The sequence below is a fragment of the Muntiacus reevesi genome, chromosome 1 (assembly GCF_963930625.1).
Source record: "Muntiacus reevesi chromosome 1, mMunRee1.1, whole genome shotgun sequence".
In the NCBI taxonomy this organism is placed as follows: Eukaryota; Metazoa; Chordata; class Mammalia; order Artiodactyla; family Cervidae; genus Muntiacus; species Muntiacus reevesi.
This window is the reverse complement of record NC_089249.1, coordinates 193,122,533-193,129,773: the sequence shown is the minus strand read 5'-3', so window position 1 is coordinate 193,129,773 and position 7,241 is coordinate 193,122,533. Positions and strand designations below refer to the sequence as shown.

At 37.1% G+C, this 7,241-nt stretch overlaps 1 pseudogene; it reads left to right on the top strand.

The window, feature by feature from the left end:
- Positions 1-5,988: 5,988 nt before the first annotated feature.
- LOC136155714 (large ribosomal subunit protein uL30 pseudogene) lies at positions 5,989-6,687 on the top strand (annotated as a pseudogene).
- The last annotated feature ends 554 nt before the right edge of the window (positions 6,688-7,241 follow it).

Here is a 7,241-nt window from a genome sequence, read left to right as displayed (position 1 = left end):
AGCACTTTCTAATTTTAGCTGTTCAACACAGAATGTACTATTATCTTGTTTCTGGTTTTAATTTGCATTTATCTGATATGTAACAATGGTGAATACTTTTTTTATATGCTCATTGATTATTTGGATATCTGTTTTTTTTTTTTTTTTTTTTAAATTTTTTTTGGCTGTGTGATTTGCAGGTTCTTAGTTCCCTGACCAGAGATTGAACCTGGGCCATGATAGTAAAAGCCTGGAATCCTAACCACTAGGCAACCAGGCAATTCCCTGGATATCTTCTTTCTGGGGGATACCTGTTGAAGCATTTCACCCACTTTTGGTTCCTTTTCTATTTGAAAGATTTCCTATGGTTGTGTGTGTATGTGTGCTCAGTTGATCAGTCATGTCCAACTCTTTGCAACCCCAGGGACTGTAGCCCTCTAGTCCCCTCTGTCCATGGAATTCTCCAGGCAAGAATACTGGAGTGGGTAGCTGTTCCCTTCTCCAGGGGATCTTACTGACCAGAGATAAACCCCAGGTCTCCTGTCTTGCAGGTGAATTCTTTGCTGTCTGAGCTACCAGGGAAGTCAGGTAAGCTCTGACTATAGTTAGATCTTGAGAATTTATTCATCTTCTATCTGGCAGTTTGTATCCCTTGATCAGTATCTCCCCATTTTCCCTACCCCTAGTCCCTGGAGAAACTGGTTGCATGAAATCAGGATTCAATTGTGTAGAGTCCACAGAGATAAGAAAAGATATCTATACCTGTGCCACTGAATGTAGAAGCATGTGAGAATACATAGCTGAGATCTAAAAATATAGAAAATTGTAATTTTTATTGGCCCTATTTTAAAACTAAGAAACTGACATTTCAATAGGCTGGGTAACAAAGTTTTTAGAAACAGTAGGTATTAATAGTTTCAGCTACAATTCATACTTAGGATTACAAGTTGATTCAAAAGAAGAAATATGGGCTTCACTTTCATGAGAGGACTATAAAAGAATTTGGGAGCCATGTCTTAAAACTGTTGCTTTTGTGCATGATCAGTCACTCAGTCATGTCCAACTCTTTGTGACCCCATGGACTGTAGCCCACCAGGCTCCTCTGTCCATGGGATTTCCCAGGCAAGAATACTGAAGTGGGTTGCCATTTCCTTCTCCAGGGGATCTTCTGGCCCATGGATTGAACCCACATCTCCTGTGTCTCCTGCATTGGCAGGAGGAGTCTTTTGCACTACACCACCTGGGAAGCCCTTCCTCTGGTTACTTATCGTTTTAAAATGTATGTATATGTCTCTATCTAGTTACATACATATACATAAAACATCTATTATATATATATGTAAATTATGTATACTATATATACCTGTACTGCAGATAGTTTTTCCCAGTCTCTGGCTTGTCTTCATTCTTTTTTGTAAACTATAAAGAGAATTAAATAGTTTGATTACAAGAAAATTCTAGGGTATAACTAATTGCAGAGATGGCTGGATCCTGGAGCTAAAAAGATGTTAGCTGGATGAATTCTCTCTCCATTCCTTGACTGTGCATCTTTCTGCATTAATTATTCTCCCAGGTGGGCTCTTTCTCTCCACAGTGGCCCTCAGAAGATCCAAGCTGCTTTCTTTCCAGGTTGACGTGTCAGGGAGAAGACAGTGATTGTCATTGTGACCGATTCCAATATGCCTGTTACAGTTCAATCTGATTGGCTTACTTGCCAACTTATCAATTCATTGTGGCCAGAGGAGTATGATTCTTTGGTTGGTTTAGGACTGGCTTCTCACTGAATCTTGTTGTTCAATTGCTAAGTTGTCAGAATCTTTGTGACCCAATGGACTGAAGCACACCAGGCTTCCCTGTCCTTCACTATCTCCCAGAGTTTGCTCCAACTCATGTCCATTGAGTTGGTGATGCCATCCAACCATCTCATTCTCTGTCACCCCCTTGTCCTCCTGCCTTCAATCTTTCCCATCATCAGGGTGTTTTCCAATGAATTGGCTCTCTGCATCAGGTAGTCAAAGTATCGGAGCTTCAGTTTCAGTAACGGTCCTTCCAATGAATATTCAGGGTTGATTTTATGATGTATATGGTGAAGGGAGAAGGCAGCAGGGGCAGATAGGGTATAGTAATATATGTAGTAATAATAACATTAGCCAACACAATATGCTTACTCTGATCTTAGCAGTGGGAGTGAACTATGAAGGCTGGGAACTCTCAGCCAGCCATAGTTCAAGAAATCTTTCAGAAAGGTTTGATTATGTTACCATCTCGTTTGATTGCTGAAGATGATTTCTCAGTCTTTACATAATTTTGCAATATTTTTAGATACTTGGTAGCAAGAGCCTTCCAACTTTTTTATTCATCAAGATTGTCATTCCTTCTCTGTTTCCCACTTGATTCTATATTAATTTTAGGATCTCCTTAGCAATTTTCACAAATCTTTTGGGACTCTGCTTGGAATTGCATTGACTCTATAGAATAACGTGAATAAAATTAATGTCTTTACAACACTAAGTCTTTTAACTGATGAGCCTAATATAATTGTTTCATTTATCTAGGTCATTTTTAATTCCTCTTAACTGGTTTTTTTTTTTTTGTAGTTTCTACTGTAGAGGTCTTGAATAACTTTATTTCTAGGCTTGTGGTATGTTTTCCTTTGTAAATATTTTTATTTAATTTTTGATTTTGGGGGCTAGCACATAGAATTGCAGTTTCCTTTTGTACAGTGATCTTTTATCCATGACATTTATACATTATTTATTCAAATGATTTATGAGTTATTTTGGATTTTTGTTGCATACAATCTTGTCAACACCAATAAAAGAAAGTCTTGATTTCTAAATTTTACCCTTTCTTTTTCTTGCCTCATTGCTTTATAGTAATAAATAGAAATGTTTAAAGTGAACATCTTTGCATTCTTCCTGATTTTAGGGAAAATGTTCCATATTTTTCCATTAAGTATAAAAATAGTTATATTTTTCATAGATAACTTTTAAAAATGAAAGGAATTCTGTTCTACTATCTATTCCTCAATTGTGAAGATGTTTTTGAAAAAATACCTTGTAACTTAAAAAAATCTTAATTGGAGGATAATTGCGTTACAATGTTGTGTTGATTTCTGCTGTACAATAACATAAATCATCCGTAATCAGCCATAAGTATATATATATGGGAAGAGTTTTTTAAATCATTAATGGATAATGGATTTTATCTAGTGCCTTTTCTGTCTCTGTCAGGGTCTTTAAAAATAATTCCTTGGTCTCTTAATGTGGAGAATTACTACATTCCTTGACTTTCAAGTGGTAAGACAACATGTATTCCTGGAATAAACCATACTTGGGAATGTTATAGATTAGCTTATTAACCTATTCATTTTGCTCAATTCAAAATGCTGTTTAAAAAAATTATTTCTGTGTCTGTGTTAATGAGGTTTGTCTTGTAATTTCTTTTATGTCAGTATGCTTTGTATCAGGTTCATGCTGCCTCATAAAAGTTGGAAACTGTTCTGAAGACTTTATATAGAATCTGAACTATCTACTATCTATTCCTTATATGTTTGGAAGAATTCACCAGGGAATCTATATTTGGGTTTTCTTGACAGGAAGCTTTTGTAAAATCATTTTCCTGGTGAATTTGTGTGTGTGTGTGTGTGTGTGTGTGTGTGTGTGTGTGTGTGTGTGTTTGTGTGTGTGTGTGTGTAATGCTCAGTTGTGTCCAACTCTTTGCAACCCCATGGACTGTATGTAGCCTGCCAGGTGCCACTGTCCATGGAATTTTCCAGGCAAGAATATTGGAGTGGGTTGCCATTTCCTACTCCAGTGGTGATTTATATTGAATGTATAAATAGACAAAAGATTATTTAAAATTTGTATTTGTTTTGCTATATTGTATCTCTCCATTCCATAACTTTCCAAATTTGTTGGCCTAAAGTTATTAATAAAATCCTATAATTTATTTTTAATGTCTAAAAGCTGTAATGATACTATCTCCTTTTTCATTCCTGATCTTGGTAATTTATGTGGTCCCTCTTTTCTTCATCTTGGTAGGGATTTAGATATTTTAATTGTTTTTGAAGAACCAACTCTCAGTTTTATTCTACTTATAATTCTTTAATTTTTGGTCTTATTCCTTCTACTGAATTTGGGTTTAATTTTCTCATATTTTCCTAGCTAGTTGTGATAGATGCTTATATCAGTGCCTGTCTTCTGTTTTGTGTAGTTTGCTTATAGAACCATCCCATCAGAATATTCTACTATTAACATTATCAGTTGCAATGCATTTGAGGTGTATGCAGAGAAACACCTTTATGTGCCTATTGTCATAAGGTCACAGGGTTTCCTTGTTGGAATGGAAAGAAAACTGGTCTAGGAACCAAGGCACCTGATTTCTAGTCTTCACTTTTCAACTCATTACCTCTGTGACCTTAGAAAAAAGTCATTTAAGCTTTCTGGTCCTTAGTTTAGTGCATCAGAAATGCACATAGGAAGTGCTGCTGCAGTGGCTGGGGTGGGACTTCATCCTTCCTGTTCTATCAGAAGCACTTGCTTCTCAGGGACTTCCCTGGTGGTCCATTGGTTAAGACTCTGTGCCTCCAATGCTAGGGGTGTAGGTTTGATCCCTGGTCAGGAAACTAAGATGATTGGAACTAAGATGTCACATGCCATGGGGCCATACCTTCTCTGTCCCATACTGTGGAGAAGTTTAGAAGACTTAAATTTGTTTCAGAGAAGGCTTTGAAGAGAAGGGACTTGTTTGGTTTTACGATAAGAGGGAAGAGGTAAGAGAAAAATACTATTTAATATTTCATGAGTTTCACTCTGTCATTCACTATCTTAATACTCAAGGTATTTCTATAAATATTTTTGATTGTCACAGAAAGTTATGAGGCAGATACTTATCCACTTGACACACATAGTGAAACAGCACACATGAGCTTAAACAATTGGCCAATGTTATACTTGTAGTGAAACTATGTCTGAATTCAGAATTCGTGATTTTTATAACTACACTATATTGCCTCCAGTGACCAAAGAATTCTGAAGAACCAGTTAGAGAAAGCAGGCTTATTTGTGGTTAGACAAGGAGCTGCTAGGGTCAGCTGAGGCTGAGACAGCATTTTGGAGTGACCTTCACTTGGCATCTTCTAGGCAAGCTCCAGATATCTTTTCAATTATCTACAGAATATGAACTCCTTATCTTATGGAAGGAGTGTGGTTACAAGGGAAGGAAAGAATCCATTTAATAAAGTATAAGACCTAATTAAAAAAAAATCATGCACCCCAATGTTCATTGATGGACCTAGAGAATGTCATACAGAGTGGGGTAAGTAAGAGAAAAGCAAATATTGTATGTTAATTCATATATGTGAAATCTAGAGAAATAGTATAGATAATTGCAAAGCAGAAATAGAGACACAGATGTAGAGAACAAATGTATGGATACCAAGGGGAAACGGTGGGGTTGGAGGAATTGGGAGACTGATATTGACACATATATACTACTTATACTGTGTATAAAATAGATAACCTATGGTATAGCACAGGGAACTCTACTTAATGCACTGTGGTGACCTGAATGGGAAGTAAGTAAGTACACATATAAGTCATTCATTTTGCTGTACAGTAGAAACTAATACAACATTGTAAAGCAACTATATGCCAATAAAAATTAAAAAAATAAAATATGAGACCAATATTGCTTTATCTAAGAGTGAAAATGTACAGCTCATTGTTAGCAATATATGCATATTAATAGTTTGATTCAACTGAAATAATTATGGTTTATTGAACTGTTTGTTACTCTGTGCTGGGAACTCTTTGAAACACTTTATAGCTCCAACACATTTACTCTTCATGCATAAAAGTTTTGAGATAGCTCTTTTCTGGCTGGAACCATGAAGTGTGCAGAAGAGGGGGAAAAAAGGTCCCTACTGTGCCTGAAACCCTTAAGAAAAAGCAAAACAATTTCACAGAACTTAAGGTCAAGCACCTGAGAAAGAAGTTTGCCCAAAAGATGCTTCGCAAGGCAAGGAGGAAGCTTATCTATGAAAAAGCTAAGCATCACCACAAGGAATACATGCAGATGTACAGAACTGAAATTCGAATGGCTAGGATGGCACAAAAAGCTGGCAACTTCTATGTACTTGCAGAACCCAAATTGGCATTTGTCATCAGGATCAGAGGTGTCAACAGCATGAGCCCAAAGGTTTGAAAGGTGCTACAGCTCCTTCGCCTCTGGCAGATCTTCAGTGACACTTTTGTGAAGCTCAACAAGGTTTCAGTTAACATGCTGATAATTGTGGAGCCATACAAGCATGGGGCTACCCAAATCTGAAGTCTGTAAATGAATTGATCTACAAATGTGGTTATGGCAAAATCAGCAAGAAGCAAATTGCCCTGACAGGTAATGTGTTGATTGCTCAATCTCTTGGGAAATATGGCATCTTCTTCATGGAGGATCTGATTCATGAGATCTATACCATTAGAAAACGTTTCAAAGAAGCAAACAATTTCCTGTGGCCCTTTAAATTGTCTTCTCCACAAGGTGGAATGAAGAATAAGACCACTCATTTTGTAGAAGGTGGAGATGCTGGCAACAGGAAAGATTAGATCAACAGGCTTATTAGAAGGAAGAATTAAGGTATCTACTAGGATTATTTTTATAATCTGGTCAGTTAATAAACAATTGAAACAAGTTGAAAAAAAAAACAAACTTTGAGACAGATGCTGTCATTATCCACATTTCATAGATGGGGAGATTGAGGCAGAGAAATTAAGGAGTTTGCCCAAAGTCACACAATTAGCAGCTAAAATCTGCCTGGATTCAGAATTCACATTTTAAACCACATGTGTTACTGCAGTTTACCCTTGAACAATGCTGCAGGGAGGGGCACTGACCTTGAGCAGGAGAAAACCCATGTATTATTGCAGTCAACGCTTCATATCAGTGATTTTGTATTCTCAGATTGAACGAGCCAAATGTGTAGTGTTGTAGTGTGAATAACTGGACCTGTACAGTTCATACCCATGTTCAAGGATCAACTGTACTCAAAAGAGGAATTTGTGGAAGATGTAAGAGATGTTGATTTGATCCCTGGGTTGGGGAGATCCCCAACTCAGGAGGAGGAGATGGCAACTCACTCCAGTATTCTTGCCTGGGAAATCCCATGGAAAGAGGAGCCTAGCAAACTCTCAGGGGTCACAGGAGTCAGACACGACTTAGTGACTAAACAATAAAAACACAAAGATCCTATTACTAGTAAAGAA